The 27,122-nt window shown below is 33.8% G+C and overlaps 2 non-coding genes across 2 annotated transcripts; one reads left to right on the top strand and one right to left on the bottom strand.

The window, feature by feature from the left end:
* Positions 1–6,516: 6,516 nt before the first annotated feature.
* Positions 6,517–6,589, bottom strand: TRNAK-CUU (transfer RNA lysine (anticodon CUU)). Its single transcript has one exon. It is a non-coding gene; the product is annotated as a tRNA-Lys (tRNA).
* Positions 6,590–6,816: 227 nt separating this feature from the next.
* Positions 6,817–6,898, top strand: TRNAS-UGA (transfer RNA serine (anticodon UGA)). Its single transcript has one exon. It is a non-coding gene; the product is annotated as a tRNA-Ser (tRNA).
* The last annotated feature ends 20,224 nt before the right edge of the window (positions 6,899–27,122 follow it).

Below are 27,122 nucleotides of genomic sequence, written 5' to 3'. Positions count from 1 at the left end.
GGCGATGACTAAACAAGCTCGTGCACGATGGGAGAACCGAACGAGACGTACTGAAGACATGACCAAGCAACATGGGAAGAGGTCAACACAATGACATGGGTGAATTAGTTGGCATGACGTGTGGACAAAGGAATGAACGATGGGAGAAGTATGAAATGAAGAAGCAAAGGTGTGACATGCACGGTAGGATGAAGGCCCACGCCCTAGGCATGTCTACACGAAGGTAGGGCACTCGGTTATATGACGTGGTGTTGTATGTGAGGCACGCTAGGGCACCTAACTGGTAAGGGGTGCTTGCATGGCAACACGAAGGTAGGCCCAAAGTATGAAGGGGTGAAAACTAAGTTTAATGTTTGGGCAACAAAACATATAAAAGAATGCTCACGTGAGTTGGAGAAGGCACAAGAAAGTTCGCACAATGTAAGAACAGAACCACAAAAATAGAGGGCACATGACAAAGTGAAGGGAAAACACAACAAACATCAAGGTCCTAGGAGAGGTGAGGCTCGCCCAAGCAAGCTAAGTTTTTGGGCACATCGTAGGGTTGATTTTCTGAATTTGTTGGTAAGTCAAGTTCAAGGTTTCTAGTTTGGGCAAGGTGTTAACCTTCAGGTTGGGAACGTCTTGGGTTGTGAGACTTGGTGTTTTGGGCAAATGCGTTGGGTTGGGCCAATGACTACCTATATTATAACTATGTTGTTGCATACTATAAAGTTAATAAAATAAGTAAAGGGGAGAAGTTGGTATTGGTAGTTTCCCCCTCCCGTCGAACATACTTGTATTTGTTGAAGACTTGTTCTATTTTCATTGTTTATATTGAAATATTTTTGTTGATAATTGAAGTTGTGATAATGCATGATTGTTGAACATTTATGAAGTAATTGAATAAGGAGTAAGAATGAACTTGAATAATTGGATAAGTATTGAATGATAAAGAAGTTAGGCATAGTTTAAGAGAGAGTAGTTGAGCGCCTTGATATGAAATCTCGTTGGTGCTACACGACCACGGTGGTGCAACCATCATCGGGGGCATGACAGTTGGTATCAGATCTTGCTTTGCAAAGGTGGGTGTTTGGAAGAAGTTAAAGGTAGTGGCACGACAACTGCTAACATGAAAGAAACTATAAATAAGGTTGTGTTTGTTGAAGGTTGGGCAGCACGATGGCAGGTCTGCAATAGGGATGTGATAGACTTACGCAACTCATGGACACGTTGGGCTACATGAAGGAAGAAAGGCCAAGATTGTGAGACGAACTTGAAATTTTGGAAGACAAGGTTAGAATGGACCTTCTTAGCCTTGGTTGGTCAGTTGGATAGGTTGAAGTTGTTGATTGTATTGAAGAAGAAGAAGTTGCAACATAGAGAAGAAGCTGACTCGATGGTTAAGTATGAATAAACAAATGTTGTGAGTTTGTCGACGAAAGAGGAAGAGCTTAGCGGGATGATGCCTTCCAGATTTTAACCAAATTCATGCATATCACAACCATGGAAGGAAGATGAAATTTATCCCTTGCAGAGTCCTCTCATGAATGAAGTAAGTACTTATGTTTCGATGAAAAGTTTGGAAGTTGGTTCTTATGCAAATATGAGCGAAGGAAGCTTGTGTTTGTCGATGCGATGGATAACTTTCACTTGGAAGGTTGGGATGAGTCCTTGTTAAATTGTGGGACAAGGGACATTAGTTGATGTAGGACTTGTTCAGATGGTATTTGACCTTAGGGCAGATGGTGTGAATGCCTAAGACAAGGGTGGAAAATGATGAATCATATGTGATGGACAAGTCATGCTTGGGCGAATGAAGATTTGGCTAAGTTCTCGGCATGAGGGATGGCAAACGAGGATGCCACCTGACTAAATTTGAAGAAACAAGGGCATGTTAGACTTTGTGCAGGGACTTTAAGCAATGGTGCTTGTTGAGGATGTCGCATATGGGCATCAAGCAGAAGTGCCAAGCAAGGATGTCATGCAGGATGGACATGCTAGTGCCATATGAAGTTGTTTTGCAAAAGGGCCAATGGGGATGTTGGGCGCATTCATGTAGTAAGGCCATGGTCATTTTGAAGGAAGACATGGATAGATTTTTCATGTGACGAAGAAGGTAGAGGCAACTTGTAATGGGACTATTTGAGCAAGACAAGTGTGCATGTATGAAGTGAAGGATGAAGATGGTTCGAAGGAGCTTGAGATGACTTGAAGAACTTGAAGGAAGTTGTAACCAATGAAGACTTTGTGCAATTGTGGTCTTGAAGTATCTAGTTCATTGAGGACCTGAGGCCAGTCTTGGACTTGACTTTCATGTGGTATGGGATGCATACCTCAGGCATAGTATGGGATGTGTTCATGAGGAGTGACTTAATGGCTGACATAAGAGAAAGATGCCTTGGAGTTGGATGAGGGTTGCAGTGATGAAGGTGCCTTGGTGGGAACACTTGGGCATGGGTTAAGTCTGAAGATACTTAGCCATTTTGATGGAGATGAACATCTATGGAGGTTGTTGGTCTATGACCAAGGGTAGTAGCACTTGGATGAGATAATGAGGCAAATGAAGACTTTCCCATTTGACAACGATGATGAGAAACATATCCAAGATGAGATGAATTTTAATGGACCTGGATATGGCACGATGGTTGAGTATTGGTTGAAGGACTGATGCATGAAGATGGGATAGAGTTCTTAATCGAAGTTGAAGATGTGACGAAGTGCTAGAGAAATATTTGACAAAGACATGAGCAGGCGAATTCTCATGGTTTGGAGGTGATGGTTGAACTGATCACCCAACTAGTTTGAGACAATGGGGAGCTCAATGCGTTGAGATGTGTTGAATTTGAGTTGGAGTATGGTAGCAACAATTCACATGATGATATATGGTGGGTTAGCATGATACGCATTGTTATCAAAGCATGTTGCCAAGTTTGATGGGGCGACCTTCCATGAGTTAGGGTAGTGTGGAGGATTGCGATGATTTGTGGCTGATGAATATGAGAATTAGGAGTCTTTCATGCATGAAGACTTGAGCCTTAATAAAGGTTCATACAAAGGAAGTTGAAGTGTTCATGAAGCAGGGACTTGAGCAGCAGGTTTATTGCAGCTGGGAGTTGATGACTTCACGACGTTAGACTTGGTGAAGAAGTTAGACGAGGGGAGTTGTTTTCGAGGAAGGATACCATTTTGAAGTGGGGGAGGATATCAGCGCCTGGAGTTAGCACCAAGGCCAAACGGACGCCCATGACAACCCTTGGCACTTTATAGGTGGTGTGTGCCTAAGTTGTGTGATGCAAAGGGTGTGGAACATGAGTACAACATGTTGGAAAAACAGACCAAGAGTTGGGCGAACCAAAGATGAGGAAGCGAAGTGGACCTATGGGGTATCACAAGGATGGCACGAAGGCGCTCACCTTGGGCATGCCCACATGACGGTGGGGTGCCCATAGGTGGCTTGTGTGCATGACACTGGTGGGCAGGAAAACAAAATGAGACATGTGAAAGACGCAACTGAGCAACATGGGAAAAAGTAGAGGGTGCACAACAAAGTGAAAAGAAAACACTACAAACGACAAGGTCATAGGAAAGGCAAGGCTTGCCCAAGCAAGCTAAGTTTCTGGGCATGTTGTAGGGTTGGTTTTTTTTAATTTGTTGGTACACCAAGTTAAGGGTTTTTAGTTTGGTCAAGATGTTAACCTTCAGGTTGAGCATGCCCTGGGTTGTGGGACTTGGTGTTTAGGGAAAGTGCGTTGGGTTGGGCCAACGACTTCCTATGTTGTAACTTTGTAAAGGGGAGAAGTTGTTATTGGGAGTTTCCCCCTCCCGTTGCACATACTTGTATCTGTTGAAGTCTTGTTTTATTGTCATCGTTTATATTGAAGTATTATTGTTCATAATTGAAGTTGTGATATCACATGATTGTTGAATGTTTATGAAGTAATTGATAAGTAATAAGACTGAACTTGAATAATTGAGTAAGTATTGAATGATAAAGAAGATTTGTGTATTTCTGACATTGGGCAAGTGCGTTGGGTTGGGCCAACAACTGCTTATGTTGTAACTCTGTTGTAACATGCGCTGAAGTTAATAAAAGAAGTAAAGGGGAGAAGTTGTTATTGAGAGTTTCCCCCTCTCGCTGCGTATACTTGTATTTGTTGAAGTCTTGTTTTATTGTCATTGTTTATATTGAAGTATTGTTGTTGATAATTGAAGTTGCGATATCACATGATTGTTGAATGCTTATGCAATAATTGAATAAGAAGTAAGATTGAACTTGAATACTTGAATAAGTATTGAATGATAAAGAAGTTAGGCATAGTCCAGGAGACAGTAGTTGAGCGCCTCGATATGAAGTCTCACTAGTGCCGCACACTTACTGTGGTGTGACCATCATTAGGGGTGTGACAAGTAACATCTACGTTGTCAAAATCACCTGGGGATTGCACCCGGCCTCGACCACAACAATGCTTAACATGGATGGATTTTTGCTCATGGATTTTCACGCTGATGACCTTTAACACCATGGAGTGCCTTAATAGAACACCTTTTTATCGTTTACTCTACACCCTTTGGGCTAATAATAATAATGATTTAACATACAGTAATAATTTAGTTAAATTTTATGTTTTTTAAATCTTGAAAATGTTAGATGTATAACGAGGTAAGTGTTTTAATACTTGTGGCATTTATTAACCATTTAATTTATATGATTGCACTAGTATGTAAAAGTTTTTGGGTTTTGGAATAAGATTTAAAATTGTTTTTAGTTGGCTAAGAGTTTTTCTTCCTTCGAAGTAAGAAAACATGTTAATAATTTATACGATTGCACTAGTATGTAATAATTTTTGGGTTTTGGAATAAGATTTAAAATTGTTTTTAGTTGGCTAAGAGTTTTTCTTCCTTCCAAGTAAGAAAACATGTTAATAATCCAAGTCCTAAAAACAACAAAGGTAAAACTATTTTTAGTTGGCTAAGAGTTTGTCTTCCTTCGAAGTAAGAAAACATGTTAATAATCCAAGTCCTAAAAACAACAAAAGTAAAACTGTTTTTAGTTGACTAAGAGTTTGTCTTCCTTCAAAGTAAGAAAACATGTTAATAATCCAAGTCCTAAAAACAAAAAAAAGTAAGAAAACATGTTAATAATCCAAGTCCTAAAAACAAAAAAAGTAAGAAAACATGTTAATAATCCAAGTCCTAAAAACAACAAAAGTAAGAAAACATGTTAATAATCCAAGTCCTAAAAACAACAAAAGTAAAATTGTTTTTAGTTGGCAAAGAGTTTGTCTTCCTTTGAAGTAAGAAAACATGTTAATAATCCAAGTCCTAAAAACAACAAAAGTAAAATTGTTTTTAGTTGGCTAAGAGTTTGTCTTCCTTAGAAGTAAGAAAACATGTTAATAATCCAAGTCCTAAAAACAACAAAAATAACACTGTTTCTTTTTGGACCACCAATAATTTATTTTAGACAAAAGTAAGAAAACATGTTAATAATCCAAGTCCTAAAAACAACAAAAGTAAAATTGTTTTTAGTTGGCAAAGAGTTTGTCTTCCTTTGAAGTAAGAAAACATGTTAATAATCCAAGTCCTAAAAACAACAAAAGTAAAATTGTTTTTAGTTGGCTAAGAGTTTGTCTTCCTTAGAAGTAAGAAAACATGTTAATAATCCAAGTCCTAAAAACAACAAAAATAACACTGTTTCTTTTTGGACCACCAATAATTTATTTTAGATGGCATGATTTTCTTTAAATAACACTATTATGTCAAATTACTAATTCAAAATCCATAAATCTAATTTAAAAATTAATCTGAAAATAGGAAACTCTAAAAGAAAACACTAAACCGAATAAATTTTAAATAGCATGATCATGTTAATAATCCAAGTCCTAAAAACAACAAAAGTAAAACTGTTTTTAGTTGGCTAAGAGTTTGTCTTCCTTCAAAGTAAGAAAACATGTTAATAATCCAAGTCTAAAAACAACAAAAGTATAATTGTTTCTTTATGAACCACCAATAATTTGTTTTAGATTTCATGATTTTCTTTAAATAACACTATTATGTCAACTAACTAATTCAAAATCCATAAATCTAATTTAAAAATTAATTTGAAAAATATACAAAACCCAATAAAAAAACACAAAACCGAATAAATTTTAAATAGCATGATTTTCTTTAAATAACATTATTATGTCAAATCACTAAATCAAAATCTATAAAAAGGAATTTAAAAAATAATTTGAGAAATATACCAAACCCAATAAAAGGGAATTTAAAAATTAATTTGAAAAATATACAAAACCCAAAACCAATAAAAGGGAATTTAAAAATTAATTTGAAAAATATACAAAACCCAAAAACAAAACAGTCAGCGAGATGCATGACCAATGGAAAGCTCAATTCCGAGGGAAATTAAAATTTGCGCCCACTGTGGGGAATGTTCAAACAGCGAGGTGCGTGACTTATTAATATAAAACGAGAGGAACGCTGAACGAGGAAACTGCGAAATTCGGAGATCAAAAGGTGAAAACAAATACGAAACGCCCACCGTGGGGCTCGAACCCACGACCACAAGGTTAAGAGCCTTGCGCTCTACCAACTGAGCTAGACGGGCATATAAAATTAGTTGTCCGTAATTGTTAAATCAAATCTGAAAGCATATCATAAATACTCTTCCGAATTTAGTTTTGATTATATTTCCACTCCAAATTGGTATCAATTAAGGCAGAAAATATACTATAAGCTCAGAGCATAACATTTTCTGTTTGGATTTGATTATCTTTCCACTACAAACTTATATTAATTAGTTTTAACTGTGTTGGTATTATTAAATGTCGAAATGTCGATATGTCCGAGTGGTTAAGGAGACAGACTTGAAATCTGTTGGGCTTCGCCCGCGCAGGTTCGAACCCTGCTGTCGACGCGTTACATTTTAACTAGTTTTTCAGAGAATTTGTGTATGGTCCAACGGCTTAACGAGTTTTTCAGAGAATTTGTGCATGGTCCAACTGCTTATTTGGAAGAACAGGCTCTATTTACTGGTTAAAATTCTATTTAAAGGTTTTTAACTGGTTAAAATTTGGAGTTATTTTTAGTGTGAGTTTTTGGAGTGTTTTTGTGTCTAAATTTAAAAGAAAAAATTATGGTGAAATCTTAATTTGCATTATTTAAACTAGTTTTTTGAGTGTATGTATGGATTCAGCACCCTAAAAAATCCCCAGTGTACTTCTATTGTGCAGGTGTTATACCCATCAAATTTGTGATTTCAATGAATTCCGACCAGATTTTAGAGAAATTAGAGCGGAAAAATCCACCATAACAACTTCCAAAAAGTTACACTAAAGACAACTCCTTAAAATTCTATTTGAGTCCCTTATCCCGCAAACAATGAGTTTTATACACCAATTTAATCTCTAACTTACCTATAACCTTAAAATAATAATAATAATATAGAAGAAAGTCTTTTGGATTAATCACATTGATAGGATTTGGTCTATGTTTCGAACCTAGTCTTGAGGATGAACCATATTCGCTGGTTCGAAATGTGGACCAAATTCTATCAATGTGATTAATACGAAATACTTTCTTTTACATTATGGATCACAAAAGTCTTAGATCTAACAATAATAATAATAATAATTCAAAAAATCAAAAAACTTTTATGAAAAACTAAAAAAAGACTCCAGTACCGAAATTCTAGTTCTAGGATGTAAAAAAATGTTGAGCGACATTAAGCAGTGAGTAAGCCAGTGGAGAATCTGCAGGTGCAGGTGCAGGTACCGATTCAAGCACATGTATGCAAAACCTAGTGAAAAACATTGAACTCAGATCCACCAAAGCTTTACTCCAAAATAATCGAAGCTATTAAGATTGATTTGGTTGGGCCTCTTTTGGTTATTCATTAATCTTAATAAAGACCCATATTAACATTTTATAATTCACATAGGTAAGGATACTAAAGGTAAGAAATTTTATGCATTATGTATTATTTTTTTTTAACCATGAAATCTTACATTGTGCATTATTGCCTTTTTTATAATGATGGTTCATTGAAAATACTCTACAATTTTTTTTATTTTTATTTTCTAGTTTCAATATTATTTTTTTTGGTTATTTATAGGAATAACAAATATAGATATTTGTTAATTGGCACAACTTTTTTATAATAGGTAGAGAAGAGTTGGCAAGAGAAGTAGTTGTTTTGGTTGTTGTTAAAGATGTGCAACACAACAATTGAATATAACAAAATACAACAAGAAGAGGTTGTATTATAGCTAGTCATGTTGCCTAATACATATAAAAACACCATCAACAAAGTACATAGATTTGTGTAGACAACATGATTGACAAAAAAAATAGGAAAAAAACATGTACACTACAACAACTTCCTAATAAACAACAACATCCGTCTGCTTGATTGTGAAATAATAGAGGATAAGAAATCTGTATAATTTCATAGCAATAAATCTTGACATTGATGCCTTCAAGCTGAAAATGTGAAAAATAGTCAAAGTGAAATTTGTTGTTGATTGACTGACATTGATAATGTTGGAGCTCAATTTAGTTCATGAATGCAATGGCTATGTATTCTCTGCTATGTAAATTGTTGTCTAAGTATTCTTCATATATGATGATGTCAGGGTCCAAGGTTAATGCTCTTTTAGATAGCTTATCAGTTGTTTTATTATACTCCCTATAAATGTTTTGAAATTTGTTGACCTAGAAGAAAGATTGTGTTTCTTCAATTCTAGATTTCCATGCTTTAAGATTCAAGGCCTCTATATGTGCCTTGCCTGTCAACCAATCTATGACACATTTTGAATTTCCAAGGATTTGAATATTTTTTATGTTGTAAATCTTAGCAAGCATCATTAGGGCCCACACTACAACCAACTTTGCTTTTTTGTTTGTCCCGACACCCAGGCCTATTCTGAAGTGGACATAACTTTTTGTATTTATTTTAATAATTCCCCCTCCACCATAGCAACATTCCCTTGAGCTACTCCATCGAAAAAACCAATGTGAAGCTCTTGTGGATGTTGGGAAGAAAGTAACTTCTCTAGGTTTCTTGTTTATGTTATGGGAGAAAATCCTTGAAGAGGGAGATGATCTTTGTGGCTTGAAGGAGAGTGCATCTGCTTTCATTGTTAAAAATGGCCTTGTTTCTTAGAAGCCAAATTCCCCACACTACGAAAATGGGTAGAGTTTTGAGCTATTTGTATTTTTTCACCCAAAAGAATGGAAGATCATGAAAGGTGGACATGTTTAAGTCTTCTTTGATGCTCAAGATCTAAAGTACTTGTTGGGCAAATTATAGACTTATATATTAATAGAAGCTTGGTTTTAAAAATATTGTTGTGCACTCTGCTATATTTCTTTGTGGCATATATTGTGTTATTATTGTTGTAAGTGATTGTATTATTGTATGTTTTCTATTTTATACATTTTTGGTATTGTATGCATGAAAATAATAAATCCAAAAGTCTAAGGAAAATAACCCTCATAGTATAGATTTTGGATTTTCAGTGTAAATTTGTTAGATTTGTTGTGATGAACCGTCAAGTGGAATATCCATGGAATTTTACAAATCACTTGCATAGGTATATCCAAATAGATATAGATTTCTTAGACATCTCCTCACTTGTAGACATTATCAATATGTTGTTAAAATTGAGTAGAAATTGAAGCAAAGGAATAAGTGGGATTTCAGGTCTGCAAATATAACACAACATAGGCCTAGAAAAGGTGTCTCTAACTTTAAAAACAAGGGATAAAGCAAGGAGATACAACCTCAAGACAACTAGCCCAAGTAACAGGAAAAGAAGGGTAACAGGAAGTCAAAGAAGGAGATTGGAAAGTGGTGTGAGTTCCACAAAATCCGCTACTATAACATTGATCAAAGTCAATTGAAACAATGATTGTTGGTTGAGATTAAAGAGAAATAAACATACCTTGGATCTATTCTAAATCAAAACGGGATAAAGGAAATCATATCATCAATGCAGAACCCAATGTTATTATCATGACCACAAATATCTAATTAGAAGAGTGAGAGGAGCCTAAGGAGGGGAGTGCCTCTTCCATTCACATATGTGGGAAAGGAGACCCCACTACATTTCATTTTCAACAATGATAGATAATAGAAATGGATCTCAATTGAGGTCATCAAGAGATTGAATCATTCAATAGTGCCACACCTTAAACCATACACCATTGGTTGGTTGAGCCATCAATGACACCAAGCCCTTCAAAGATGAGGTATTGTTTGATGTTTACTCACTCAAGTTTTGTGATGTTATTTTAGGAAAAATTATATGTGGAAACACTATGTCATTATAATTCTCATCTCCATAGTCTCATTGTTACTCTAGGAGGTCATCTCTACAAGGTACTAGAAGTAGTTTTGACCACTACAATTTCATTGATCCCAACAAAACAATGCCAAAGTTAATCTCTCAGAATGAAAGTTTTTTCCTCTTCATGGTTCAATCATAAGGTGAAAGGAATGTCATTGCAACCACCATATCCTTAATAAGAGACCTCTCTACACAACAAAATCAAGTGGACAAGATTATAGAGACATATAAAGAGATACCTTATGGGTGTGTTTTTGCACTTCTAGGTCAAACACTCAATTGAATTGATACTTTGTGCTCCTTTACCTAATGGGCCAACATATAGATTCTCTCTCTTAGAGAATGAGAAAATAAAACATAAAATTCATGAGTTAATCTAAAAGGGCCACATTCGACTAATATTAAAGATTGATGTTGTTATTAAAGTTAAAATTAAAAATTAATTTTTAGTGATTTGTGTGAATATAAAATCTTTAATTGTAACCACCAACATCATTTAACAAAGTTTATGTGACAATGTGATCTATGTGGAACCACATTTAATTGATTTCCTCACCTTGTTGGAGCCCAATTGTGTTTTTGCAAAAGAAGGATTGAACATGGAGATTTTGTATTAACTATGGAGCCTTGAACAAAATCACTATCAAGAACAAATACCCAGTCCCTTGGATTGATGATCTTCTTGATCAACTTAGGAGTGTCAAGTTATTTAGTGATATTTATCTAAATTCAAGCTACAACCATATTCAAATTAAGCAAAATGATGTATGGAAGACAACCTTCAAATTTAAACAAGGCCTTTTTTAGTGGTTGGCCATGCCCTCTGGCTTGACTAATGTTCCAACAATTTTCATGACGATGATGGGTGATATCATGTGGTTGTTCACAAACTCTTTTTTCGTTATTTATTTGGATGAAAACCTCATATTTAATAAAACCCGGGTAGAACATTTTCAACACATTCAATAGGTCGTGAGCACCCTAAGACAACACAAGTTGTATGCCAATAAGGAGAAGTTTTCATTTAGCATGTAGAGAATTCAATATTTGAGATACATCATGGATGCACGTGGGTTGCATGTGGACCCACTAAGATCCAATTTTTTCAAGATTGGCTAAACCACAATGATTCTAATAGAGCTTTGCAACTTAATGGGCCTTACTAACTTCTAATGATGGTTCATGTTGGGGATTTTCTCATATCACTTGGACCTTAAGTAAAGTGACAGGGGGTGGAGATAAACAAAACTTTTCTTGGTCTAAATCACAATAGAAAGCATTCAAGGATATGAAACACCACCTTTTCTCTGCATCATTCCTCACCGTGTCATACCTTTAGTAACCATTTGAGATTAGACAAATTCCTTTGACTATGTTATCAGTGCAATCCTCACACAACAAGGACATCCAGTAGCCTATCATAGTGAAACTCTCTCTAATATTTTCTAAAGATAGCCCACCTATCTAAAGGAGATGCACTCCATTATGCAAGCATATCGACAATGGAAGCATTATATTCTAGGGAAGGAGATGATCATCCACACTTATCATAAACCTATGCAATTCATGTGAACAAAATGAAAGTTATAGAATGGCCACCATAAAAAATGGCCCAAATACCTACAATAATTCCACTTAAACATCAAGTACAAAAAGGGTAGCACTGATCATGTTATAGAATGGCCACCATAAAAAATGGTCCAAATACCTACACAATTCCACTTAAACATCAAGTACAAAAAGGGTAGCACTGATCATGTTGTAGGTTTTAACCCCGTATAGAAATTAATTGCATACGAATTCTAAAACACAGAAAATAAACAATGTGAGAGCATAACACATAAAACACATATACACAGAGATTTTCCCCTGGATCCCAAAACTGGGACTACCAACTTGATTTTTCATTATGTTCCTTTCAATGTTACAATACATATATATACATGCTGAAGCATCCAATACCATGGATCGAAAACCATCGCGCCCAAAACCATGTGCGAAAACCATGCACAAAACCATAGGTAGGTTCGCCCCACCTAATGTAGGGTCCAAAAAAATTTTCATTAAGGCGCTGCCCCAGAACCCATAGAGGGGGGCTAACCGCCCCCCTCAAACTCCTCGCTGCACAACGAAGGGGGTGCTCTGCCCCCACTCTAACCCCCCAATTAACTAGGGAGGCTAGTCGTGGAAAGAATATAACACAACCCAACATTCTCCTACTTGTTGTTTTCTTTCCACAGAGGGCCACAAGAGAGCTTAATCATTTATCCAACCCTGCAACACCCATTGTTTCTCTACACCAAGAGAACTTCTCAAAGCTCAAAGATTTTGTTAATGCATCTGCATTATTCTTCAAAGTGTCCACCTTTACTAGAAAAATCTTTTTGTCTTCTATCATATCCCTCACAAAGTGATACTGAACATCAATGTGTTTTGTCTTTGAATGATAAGGAGGTTCCTTTTCCAAGAAAATTTCACTTTGGCTGTCACAATCTATCCTTATATCTCCCTGTACTAACCCCATACTTGAACAATCTCTGCAACGAAACTGATTCCTTTCTTGCATGAGTAGCTGCCATGTATTCTGCCTCTGTAGTTGATAGTGCCACTACATATTGTTTCTTACTCAGCCAACTGATTGCACCTCCCAATAGGTTAAACACATACCCACTTGTAGATCTTCTTTGATCTAGATATCTAGCCCAGTCTGCATCAACAAAGCCACGAATATCCAACACTTTGTCCAATACTGGTCTTCCTTGGTAGCACAAACCATAATCACTAGTGCCATGCAAATACCTGAAAACCCGCTTTACTGCTATCCAATGCTCCTTCCCTGGTTTTGACATAAACCTGCTCAATATTCCCACTGCATGTGCAATGTCTGGTCTAGTACAGACCATCACATACATCAGGCTACTGACTGCACTTGCATATGGAACACAGGACATGTCCTCTTCCTCTTCTTGTGCCTTGGGACATTGTTCAAAAGATAACTTTACACCTACAGGAATAGGAACCTTCACCAGTTTACTATCCTGCATATTAAACCTCTACAATATTTTCTCAACATACTTCCTCTCGTTTAACCAGAGCTTCCTCTTTTCCCGATCTCTTTTAATTTCCATGCCCAAAATATAGTTTGCAACACCAAGATCTTTCATGTCAAATTTGGAGGACAATTAGGTCTTCAAATCCTGGATAATTACTTTGTCATTTCCAACCAGCAACATATCATCCACATACAAGACCAGATAAATAACATGGTCACCAATTAATTTAAAATACACCCAACGATCTGCTTTGCTTCTGGTGAAGCCAAGTCCCCATATAAATGTATCAAATTTCTGATACCACATCCTTGGTGACTGTTTCAACCCATATAGAGACTTTTTTAACTTGCATACCAATTCTTTCTTACCCTTCACCGCAAAGCCTTCAGGTTGCTTCATGTAGATCTCCTCTTCCAGATCCCCGTGAAGAAATTTTGTCTTCACATCCATCTGTTCTACCCCCAAATCAAAAGTAGCAACAAGAGATAAAAGTAATCTAATAGAAGCTACATTGGCAACAGGAGAAAAATACCACCAAAATCAATTCTCGGCACCTGGGAATAGCCTTTTGCTACCAACCGAGCTTTGTATTTCTCCGCCTTTCCTTCTGCATTTGTATTCTTCTTGAACACCCATTTGCTGTCAATGGGTTTCTTTCTAGCCGACAACTCCACCAGATCCCAAGCCTCATTTTTGTGCAAAGATGCCATTTCATCAACCCTCGCCTCTTTCCAAAGATTTCCATCCTCTGAATCTACTGCTTCCTTCACAGTTCCGGGATCATAATCAGAAATAGATAAAGCAAAATTTGAACAAAAAGCATATGGACTATGCCTTTCTGCCTGCCTTCATTCTCGAACTGATCTTCTCACAACCGGAGTTTGTGGCTCTTCATCTTTTGATTTCTCTTCTGCTGTAGAGTCTTTTTCTTCCTCCTTTAGCTCAAACTCTATCTTCTCAGGTTCCTTTGGTTGGACTTCATGCTTAATAACATCTTTCACCTCTCTGAACAACACATCTCGATTGTACACAACATTCCTTGTTACTGGGTTCCAAATTTTATAACCCTTTAAACTATCCGTATACCAAATAATGATGCCCTTTTCAGATTTAATATCAAACTTTATTCTTTTCTCCTTTGGAACATGTACATATGCATCACATCCAAATACCCTCAGATGTGAAAGAGAGGGTTTATTACCAGTCCATACCTCTTGTGGAGTCTTATCCTCCAACGCTGATGAAGGTGATCTGTTGACCAAGTAACATGTTGTCTCCATCACCTCTGCTCAGAATTCTTGTCCTAAACCTACACCACTAAGCATGCTTCTTGCCCTTTCCATCAACGTCTTGTTCATTCTTTCCGCAGCTCCATTTTGCTCCTGTATGGAGTAGTCTTTTGTCGTGCTATACCACACTTCTTACAGAATTCTTCAAATTCCTTCTTACAAAACTCTCCACCATTATCTATCCTCAACACCTTTATCTTCTTCTCTGTCTGGTTTTCCACCAGAGCCTTAAATTCTTTAAACCTATCAAAGACTTCAGATTTCTTCTTGAGGAAATATATCCATGTATTCCTTGAGAAGTCATCTATAAATGATACATAGTACACAAACTTACCTAGTGATGGAACCTTCACAGGTCCAAACACATCATTGTGCACAAGCTCTAATATTTGTTTCGCCCTCTTACCACCAGAGGGGAAACTCACCCGATTCTACTTCCCATATACACAATTTTCATAGAAATCAAAATCTAGAGATATATTACTCATACCTTCTACCATACTTTACCATGAAGTATTCAAAGGCCCTTCTCTCTAATATGTCCAAGCCTTTGATGCCATAGCATGGTCTTTTCTCCAGAGACCATAGCATGCTCATGCGGTAAAGAATACATAGGCAAAATAGGTAGGTCTCTTAATATTAGAATTAAAGAACACACTGCTGACCTAAGAAGAGAAAGGACCTTTAAATCAGCCTTAGCTGAACATGTTCACTCTTCCTCTCATTACATCTGCATAGAAGATGTCAAACTGGTTAGAAAAGAAGACCACTATCTCAAAAGGAAAATCAAGGAAGCCATTGAAATAGAAAAAAGGAAGAATAACCTAAACCGGGACGATGGATTAAAACTAAGCAACACCTGGAAACCGTTAATTGAAACCTTAAAAGCCAATAATTAACTATATTCCCTTAAAATACTTAAAATAGGTAAAAATAAACAAATAATAAAATCATCAATTATGTAATATCCTCCTTAAACAATACATTTAATTAACAATCATAAACATAATTTAGTAATAGATTTCTTCACATATAATCATTTGATATCATTAAAAAAATAACTAATAGAATGCATATAGGTGTAATTACTCAAATCTTAAAAAAAATATAAATAAATAAATAAATAATAATAATAATAAATAAACTCTAGAAATTATAGATAAATAACTCACTAAAACCAAAATAAATAAATAAATAAATAAAATATAAAAAATAACAATAAAAATAAAAATAAATAAATAAACAAATAAATTAAGCAAATAAAACAAATTAATCAAATAAATAATTAATTAAACAAAGAAATAAGTACATTAAATTAAATTAATAAACTTATTAAAAAAATAATATATATATATATATATATATATATATATATATATATAATAAATAATAAATTTCTTAACTAATCTATTCGTTTAATTAACTATCAAAAATTAGTTAATTAGTAAAACATAGTAATTAATCAATAAAATAAATAAATAAAATAAAAAATAAAAATTAATTTTTTATAAATTTATCAAACCTAATAATTAATTCAAGAAATAGAAAAATAAGTAATTAATCTATCCCTGTAAACTTATTAATTAATGAATTAATTAATCAAATTAATAAATGAATAATGTAAATAAATGAATAAACACATTAATAAAGAATACATAATTAAATTAATTAATTTGATTAATCAAACAAATTAATTTATTATTTAACCAAATTAATGAATCAATTGAACCAATTATTTAAAATAGAATTAATAAACATAATAATTAATTCTATAGATAATAAAATTATTCGATTAAGTTATCCCCTTGAATAAATTAATTAATTAATTAATTAAATAATAATAATAAATAATTTAATTAATTAATTAAATAAAAAGATAAGAGCCGACCTATTTTCTTATTTCTTTTGTTTAATAACTTATATATATACCCTAATTATAACTCTTGGATACATCATTATGATTTTAAGAATATCTATTGACGCATTCTCCCCTGATGATGGGCTCACTTGGTAGTCCGAAACGTTGGGTTCATAAAACTCTACAACAGGTCATTCCTCCTCTATCTAAGACCACTAGATTTTCTGCTCCACTTTCAAGAACCACAGAACTGTTGCACTCATGAACAATAGTGCTACCTTGCAGCTTGTACATAGTTCCAATCCGAACTCCCCGCATCAATACTAGTCCTCCCCGAACTATCTTGCAAGTACCTTTCTCGAACACTGTTTTTACACCTGCATCATCCAGCTTGCTTACAGAAATAAGATTTCTGGGTAATGCAAGAATATGCAGAACACACGGAAGTGTTCTAATCCTTCCACCTTGCAACTTCAACTTTACTTTTCCACGACCAACGATTCTAGCCTTCCTATCATCCCCTAAGAAGGCATCACCACCATCATATTTCTCATACTCGCAGAACCACTCTCTATGGTGAGTGAAGTGAAAGGATGCACCTGAGTCAATCAACCATGGCTCATGATCTACATGTGTACTTGAAGAAACCAAGTACACATCCCCACCTTCATCTGAGGTGGTTTTCACCTCTGCAGAAGGAGCATCATCAAATCCCTTTCCTTTGTCAGGAGCTTTAGATTTATAGTCCCTTTTGTAGTGCCCTTCCTTTCCACATTTCCAGTACACCTTTACAGGTTTTCCTGGAGATTTAGATCTCCCTCTAGATTTAGGTATCCCACTCGATGACTTATTTTTATTTCTGTTCTAGGACCTTCCTCGTATAGACAAGGCATCACAATTTTGGCTCTCCATATTTTTCCTTTTCATCTCCTCCGTCAGTAAGGATGAGACTATTTCATCAAACTGCAAGGTAGTTGCATTGCTACCTCTTGCAATAACCAAACTATCCCACCGAGTCTCCATCTTCCATCCTTAGGTTATACAACTTTTTCCGTAGGAATAGTTTATTCACCAGAGACTTAGATTGGTACAAAGTCCCTAACTTGTCCCACAAAGCCTTAGTCGTAGCTTCCCCTAATACATTCAGAAATACTCAATTTGAGACACACAATCATATTGTGCTCTTTGCCTTTCGATCTAGCTTCTTCCATTCTTCATCGGACACTCCTGTTGGTTTAGCACCCGGATCTACCACGATCCATTGATATTTATCCACCAACAGATCCTCCATCTTGAGTTTCCACAACTCAAAACTCTGACCATTAAATTTCTCAGTCTCTATCTTTCCACTACATGCCATCTTCTTTCACCACCAGAATCGATCCCACAAATCTCCCATTGAATAGGGTCTACCACAGGCCTGAGTGAAACCCCTCAACAACAAAGGCATCCCCTTGAAGCTAAAATAACTCCGATACCAAATGTAGGTTTTAACCCCGTACAAAAATTACCTGCATATGAATTCTAAGACATAGAAAATAAACAATGCGAGAGCATAACACATAAAACACATATACATAGAGATTTTCCACTGGATCCCAAAACCAGGACTGCTAGCTTGATTTTTCGTTATGTTCCTTTCAATGTTACAATACATATATATACATGCCGAAGCATCCAATACCATGGACCGAAAACCATCGCGCCCAAAACCATGTGCGAAAACCATGCACAAAACCATAGGTAGGTTCGCCCCACCTAATATAACACAACCCAACACATGTTATAGACTGGCCTAGTCATCCCTCGATTGTGGCGTTAACCATAGTTCTTAACTCTTGTGGGAATGAGACCCCCGGGTGGTCACAGTTATACAACAATGACTCTAACTTAATTGTTACATACTAAACATTAATCACGAGGTAAACAAGTTCCAAACTTCCACCTCCAAGATGCACTCTTGTGCTAACTCAACAACATTTACGTTCCTTCAAGGAGTGTTCCAAGCTGATTTTGGAGGCACATTACAATCATGTGGCAGGGCACTTTGGTTTGGAGAAGATAGTGGAAGTACTTTATAAGTATAAGCCCTAGGAGTCAACCTCTGTGGATCACATGCCATATTTTCTCTCCACCAAGAATGGTAACAATTGTGTGTTTGTGGTTTTCGATCAGTTATTTAAGATTGACATTTTTGCACCATGCAAGAAGAGTATCATAGTTAAAGCCATCCTTAAACTCTTGTTTGAGCATGTTTGGGTTTATTTTAGGCTACCTCAAAATATTATTTAAGCTAGGGATAACGAGTTCTTTAGTACCTTTTGGTCTAGTCTATGGTTGTTGATGGATACCAAGTTAACCAAATCAACAACCTTTCATCCCCAAATAGATGAAAAAATCAAAGTGGTCAACATGATGTTTGAGGATATCTTTTGCATTTATAACTCCAAGCATCCATCTACATGGGACGAAAATCTTCCGCATGTTCAACATAGTTATAATAGGGACTCCATAACTCTATTCCAAGTGTGCTTGGGTTTGCAAGCACTAGCCCCAAATAATGTATCTTTGCCCATTTCATATTCATTGGCAGAGTGCTCCCATGCTCAGGCCAAGGTAGATAGGGTAGCCAAATTTTTTGAACACATCCAACACCTCCAACAATAAGTTCATGATATCTTGTAAAAATCCAATTACAAGTACACGTAATGACATCACCAACATCAAGTTCCACACAAATTTCAGGTTGGTGATAAGGTGTGGTTGTATTTACAAAAATAACACCCCACAAGCCCCTGCGGGAAGCTCAAACCACTCTGATATGGACCTTATGTAATCACAAAGGTTGTGGGTGAAGATTCTTTTGAATTAAGTATTCCCCCTTTCTTTGGCTTGCAACTAGAGCACCTCACAAGCCCCCACAAGAAGCCCACACCACTCAGATATGTGTCTTACACAATCATAAAGGATTTGAATGAAAGTGCTTTTGAATTAAGTATTCACTCTTTTCTTGGCTTACACCTAGTATTTAATGTGGAGCTGCTTCAACCATATTTTCCACCTTTGTTGGACGCCTTGGAGATAGCTGAGCAATTAGCCCATACATTACTCAATCTTAATCACATTTAATAGGTTATAGTTGATTAGATCATGGACACGTAGATGAAGGATACTCACCAATAAAACATACAACTTTATTGGGTTGTCAAATGAGGAAAACTTCTTAACCAAGGCAAGTGGCTCAATGGGAGCCAAATTAAGTAGAATTTTCCCCATCTAATGAGGGAACTTGATGGAATGGAGACCATTGCTTTCTAATATGGGAGGATAGGTTGATATAGGTGGCTTCCAACCTCTTCCATTGACCCAACAATTCTCTATTTTATTGGCAATTTTTGTATGATTTTTTGACTCCTAAACTTCTGGGGCCATTTTGAGGCCCCAAATGGTTTTTTGATTTTTTTTTTTAATCCATTTGTGAGGTAGGACTACCGTGGCATACTTTGACCCTAGATGAAAGTTGTGATCTTGGGGTAGTTATTTCAAACAAGCTAATGTGTGGCCCAAATGGAGATTGGATGCAAAAGTTGTGCCCTCAAGACGTTGATGTACCAAATAACCACCTTGAGGCCCACAAACCTTTTGGCACTATCTTCTAGGGTTAAGCTTTTGGACCTCTAGGATTTGTTTTTTATATTAAAAAGGTTATTGTTTCAACCTCTTGTAATAGAGTTTGTGAATGTGTGTAGTCTTCATCTCTCTTGTTTCATGAATAGTTACCACCATTCTAGTGAATTTGTGTTTTACAATATTCCTCTATTTTATTTATTTATAAAAATTTGGTTTTCATTGTGTATATTGTACTCTTTGTTATTTTTCTCTATATACATGCTTTATTTCTTTTCTTACTTTTCATTTTATTCCACATACTAATCATATCACAATTAAATACCCTTTAAAACATCTAAAAACCTTATTAACTTAAAAACTAACATAAATCCCTCATTCTCATAAAGCAAAGTCTTCAAAAGAAATGGTTAGATCTATTTCTCACAAAACAAATAAAAAAAATTATAAACTAGTTAAAAAAATAATTTAAATTAATTAGTAATTATATATTCCACTGTGTAGCATGTTGCTTTCAAATTAAAAATAGAAAAATAATTTAATAATTTAAATTATTATTAAAGAAATATTCATTTTATTAAATTTAAAATTAGAATTAGAAAATTAAATATAAAATTGTGAATATTGGATTTGAAAGTGAGAATATCACTTTTCAGATGTGTGAATATTTAATAGTAAAGTACGAAATTACATTTTGTAAGTATTAAGAAGTGTGGATATTAGTTAAGAAGGTGTTCATGTCATATTAATATAGTGTTAATGCCAAACATTTAATTACTTGAGAGTCTACATGTCAAAGCAACATACGTTAGTTAGTTGCATTTAAAACACAAGAGCAATGATACATTGAATAAATATGCATTTACATCAAATAAATACAATAAATATGTTATCGACATTGCAAATTTTTATATATACAAAATCCCAATAATTAATTGATTTTTTCACGTAATATACCATAAATTACTTTATATTTATTCATGACCCACATTTTAGATTAAGATAGAAAAAGCATCTCACCTTTTGTACTTATAAATATTAATACATAAAGATTATCAATCACAAATTCTGAAACTTTGGCATTATATAAGTCATATAGAACCACAAGCACCCGGTGTGCATGATGTGGTGGTTGGTTTTCGCACCCCCAACCACGTTCGAATCTTGCGCGATGCGCGTTAGCTGCTGCAGCATTTCGATGTTCATGATGACGTATTCTGCTCGTTGATGATGACGTTATGTGATGGATGATGACGTAATCTGCTCGACTATGACGTATGGTGACGTATTCTGCTCGCTTCGACGATATTGTATGATGAATCTGCTCGCTTTGGCGATATAAGATGTATTATGATTCTTCAGCGGGGATTCTCTCCCCCACTGGAAAAAAAAAAAAGAAAGAAAAAAGAAGAAAAAAGAAAAAAAGAAAAAGAGAAAGAGAAGAAAAAAAAAAAAAACCACAATTGCTACTTACTCGTAAAAGTCTCATTAATTATATGATATTCACTCGAATTGTCATGTTCCAATGAAGCTAATTGTATTTTCATTTACTTTGAGATTTGTAAATTTGTAAATTTTGAAAGCTAATTGTATTTTCATTTACTTTGAGATTTGTAAATTTGTAAATTTTGAAAAATAATAAATATTAAATTGAATATTTTGAATACTAAAAAAATAATTTTAATTTTTTTTTAATTATATACATATATATAAAATAATTTTAATTTTTTTTTAATTATATATATATATATATAATTATATTTCATGTGTGAAATATAAAAGTTATATTAAAAAAAATTTATTCACCAAGTGTCATAATAATAATTGTTGTTATTCTAACTTTTGCACAACATAATGCTATGCTATGTGGATAGCTACCCGCTATAATTCAAACAAGTAGTTTCATAAAAATGGATAGGAACAAGATGTAAACAAGTGTGATTTGAAATTTATTATTTATTTAGTTTATACATCTTAATTTTGGTAATTACATTGATATAATGTTACTAGGTCAATAGACATGTTTGGTATGTCTATTTTGGAATAAGACTTCCACAATTTTAATTTATAGTAGATTTTAAATTCTCATGGGTTGTGGTTGATTAATGAGAATTTCTAAAGTTTTCTTCACAGTAGACATATTGGTTGTCAATGTTTTGAATCCAGTAGCATGATTCATTATTGTTTTGATTATGAATCGAGCTACTATTCATCATTGTTCTCATTATGAATTGTGCTACTAGATTACAAACTTTGACATCCAATATATCTATTGTGGAAAGAATTTGAAATTTCTTATTATTATATTTATTTAATTATCAATAATTATTAAGTGGATGGTAAGGATTTAACTTCCATAAAATATTCTAGAATATTTTTTAATACTATACACAAATCAAAGGTTGAGATATATCTCGAAAGTAATTATGTCATTTTTCCCTTTTAATTAAATTCATTAATTAAAAAAAAGTTATATAGGCAAGTGTCATATGAAATGATTTATGCTTTTTTGAGCATGTGGTATTGATACGCAATGAAACTCGTCCATGAAATTGTAACAAAACCTATATACATATTTAAAATCTCATGATAAAGTTGAGGTGAATCTTTACGGTTAATAATCTTGTTACATATTTTTTTAAATGTTATATATTTACCTTATATATTGTTTCTTTCTATCATTAATAATAATAAAATAATAATTATAATTTTAAATAAAGTTGTAATTGAGTTAATTTTTATGATTTTATAATTTTAACAATATGAAATGTATGATGAAACAATTGTTTTGATACTTGTTATGAATTAATGGCTATCAATAATTCTTTTTCAACTGAAGAAATCATGCTTGGAGTAGTTCTCAAGCATATATAGTCTAGTCTGGCCTAGGATTGGACCGTGAGACCTGTGGGGACCAAACCTCCCCACCTAATGGTTGGAGCACATCCTCAGGACTAATGTCTATCAACATCTACTAACCATTTAATTCATATGACTACACTATGTCCAAGAATAACACTTGAATAAGGTAAGAAATTGAATCAATAAATTAACATCTAAGAGTGTCTTCTTAACAATGCACTTGATCACCATCTATCCAAAACACCATGAAATATAACTACACTAGTTAGAAAACGAAAGACACATTGCATGCCTATCTATTCTTATAGCAGTTAAAAATAATTATTTTATCAATACACATGCCTATTTTTTTAAGGTGATTCTTCACCTTTTATTAATAAATAACAATCTTTATACTCCAATGAATTTTTTTAAATGATGTAAAAAAACTTTATTTTTACCATATTTTTTTTACATATTTACTTTTAACGCTCCAATACGATTCAAACTTTTCTTCCCTACGTGGCAAATCTCATGAAAAATATCTCAATCTAGTAAACATTTTCCTTTACCTTATTCAACCATATCACACAATGTAAATACCATATGATGATTATACTAAGAATCTAAACACTTGTCCCTGAAAAAGTTTAAAGAGAGTATAAAAGGAGTATATGTATGGACTTCTTACATAAATCTTCGGTTCAAGAAAATTTTCGAAAGTGACATTTTTATGGAAGAGAATCTTTATAAAATTAATAAAGTTTCCAGTTTAAAGAGAGTATAAAAGGATTATAGGTACGGATTTTTTACATAAATCTTGAGTGCAAGAAGATTTTCAAAAGTTACATTTTATGGAAGAGAATCTTTATGAAATTAATAAAGTCTTTGTAAGAAATTATGTTTAGAGGAAGTTAAAATCATTAATGTAATTACATAAAAGGAAAAACTTCTAATTCTAAAATTTATTTTTTTATCAATTTTATCATAATTGTCTCTCTTACACAGATGCCTTAAATCTATTAAGATTCAATGACTTAATTTATATAATTAAACTATCATATCATACCATATAATATAATATAATATAATATAATATATATATAATCATAATCTTACTTTCACATTAAAAGCCAACCAACCCAAAACACATTAAAATCATTAACTAATAACCTTAAATGACATCATAATAGTTTGAATAATACTCAATTTCAAATTTTCACTAAATGAATTTAATTGTATAACTAAATATCAACAACAAAAAGTTTATAATCATTATCAATTTATTTACAATTGAATTATTTAAAATTCTTTACATTATTATAATCACTATCAATTTATATATAGGTAAATTACTTAAAGTTCTCTAGATTAATCATCATCAATTTATTTACAATTGAATTATTTAAAATTCTCTACATTATTATAATCACTATCAATTTCTATATAGGTGAATTACTTAAAGTTATCTAGATTATCAAGATATGGTATAAATGATATAATTAGTAATTGCTCTTAAAGGTGTAAAGAAGAAATAGAAATGGTATGTGGATTTGCTCTAATGCCATGTAAGTGTACAAAAAGACACCTAAGAATTACATTGCATAATCAAAATCATTTTTACTAAGAGAGGAAATTGAAGAAATGAACCAAGTTTCTTCCTTGCTTAGAAAATGAATTATTATCTAATAGTAGAATTTGTACTAAACTATTTTTTAAATGTTTCAATTTCTTCAAATAGTTGATTTCTTAACATGTATAAATTCATTTTAATTTAGTGTCAAAAACAAAATAAAAATTCATATTAATTTAGTATCAAAAAGTCAAAACTTGTTTAAACATTTTTAGAAGTAGTTGTATAAGGTATAAATTCATTTTAACTTAGTAAAAGAGGAATAAAAAATTAGAGAGATTTTAATGTGTTAAAAAGTTAAACCATATTTTAGGCACCTTTTTAAATAATTGTCTTCATTTAGAATACATGAATGTCTTTATTTATATACATAAACACTACATATATTTGTCGTAGAGGTAGCTAGAATGTTAATATTTTGGAAGTTTCATGGATAACTTTTATGAAAAATTATTTGAAAAACCAGTCAAGTATCCATTTGTAAATGGTTTAGATTTTCCCACTAAAACAATCTCTCTCAACATGGGGTTCCAACATAGTCAAACAAACACCTCATCAAATGTCATCACTCCCATTTCTAGATGTAAAACCAGAATCGATAGCTTCGTTAGAAACAATTCTTTTCTGTAATGCTTTATGTATTTTTAGCACATTTCAAATATAAATATACAATTTATTTAAAAAAAAAAAATTTAAATTGAGTTTGTGCACTTTGAGTATGCAAGAACAAAGCTCATATGAAATAAAGCATCAAACCAAAAACAAGAAATAAAGCATCATTGTATGATATAGGCATCAACATATATTCAATCCATCGCTGCCCAAATATACACATGTAGTTCACTTGCAGTCGTTTGTTCGCATTTCTCCCCACAAAAGCAGACCACCCACATTTAGCAACTAGTGGGTTGCGGTGAATCTATGTGTAGGAGGTTCTACTTCAAAGAGTCCTTGAAGCCACACATTGCAGGACTTTCAATCCTGGGATGTTCAGAGAAAAAAACATTATTGGGATTAAGATGGACAGACGTTAGCTCTGGGGTTTTTTTGCTAAAACAAATTCACATTCTATAATGAATCTGCTACTCAGGATTTGTCTTGTGCATCCATTTTGTGGCAATGCAGTGTCTTTACAGATTTTGTGAACTATGCATTCTGAATGTCTTGTACAACAACTTGGAAAACAAGGGGATTGTTAGTGATTGGAAGGGCAATGATGCGTGTGGGGTCTTGAGTCACATACAATGACAGGGAGGCTTTATCATAGGCATTTCGATGCAAAATCTCAGTCTGATAGGTAAGCTTCTTGAAAATCTCAACCAACTCAAATATTCAACTACCATGTTGCTACAACAAAATGGATTCATTGGAATGCTCCCCAGTCTCAATGGGCTTTTGAATCTGCAAGTGGACTTTCTAAACGACAATGAATTCGATGGCATCCTCGATTATTTTTTTAGAAACTTGACAAGCATAAGTGGGATATATTTAAACAACAATCTTTGCACATTCATATAAGTTTATAGGGCTTATTGAATGCATTGCTTTTTCCCCAATTGGCAGCGGTAAGAATTGCATTGTGCAACCACACAAGTGACTTTCCACAACCTATTAATTGCTTTGAAGTCAAATAGTGTTTTCCCTCTGAGCGATTAACTTAATGGAAATGTGAATATGGTGTTCAAGGATTCTGCAGTGATTAGACGTGTTTTTTGCATGCTTTTCTTCATAGATATTTGGAGGAGATTCTGGTTGCAGTAGATGTGTAGACTCACTCTTATTGTCAAATGATTGTTGTTGTAAACAAATTTTGCTTCCCATCACTTAGATAGAATTAAGTTTCCACTATGATCAGGAAAAAAACATTGACAGAAGGAAATGGGAAGATTTCCTTTTGAATGCGAACAATTTCTTCAAAATGTGAAATTGACATGAGATATTAGGACCACCAACTATTTAGTAAATATGTGGTCATTTTGGCACTATTTTTCTTCATATTCCTATTGTCAGATTGAACCTTTTCCCTTTTTTTTGCCTTTGTATATTCATACATGATTTCTGCTAGACATTTCTCTACAACTATATTAGGTCATTTCAGTTCTTCCCTTAATTCTATTCATTGCCTTGTTCTTAGTATTGGTGTCTTACTTTATTGTAGGTATGTATATTTGCATTGAATCGATGTATTTATTTTCTTTACATATCATTGTCAATGCCATAAACCAATCTTATTAATGACAAGTGAGGCTAATTGTAGTTTAAAATCTACAGGTGTGCCTTTTTTTTGGTTTATTTTCATAAACCAGTTTTCTTAATGACAAGTGAGGCTAATTGCAGTTTAACAACTATAGGTGTGCCTTTTTTCATTTATTTTGATAAACTAATCTTCTTAATTACAAGTGAGGCTAATTGCAATTTATTAGGACTTTCCAATTCATGTTTCCTTTGGCACGCTTATGTATGTACTCAAATCTTCTAAGATGAATAAAA

Source organism: Pinus tabuliformis, chromosome 6, assembly GCF_031772625.1.
Source record: "Pinus tabuliformis cultivar Carrire ecotype Pingquan chromosome 6, CPIR1, whole genome shotgun sequence".
In the NCBI taxonomy this organism is placed as follows: Eukaryota; Viridiplantae; Streptophyta; class Pinopsida; order Pinales; family Pinaceae; genus Pinus; species Pinus tabuliformis.
Note: the sequence above shows the minus strand (reverse complement) of the source record. Positions and strands in the feature narration are given on the sequence as shown.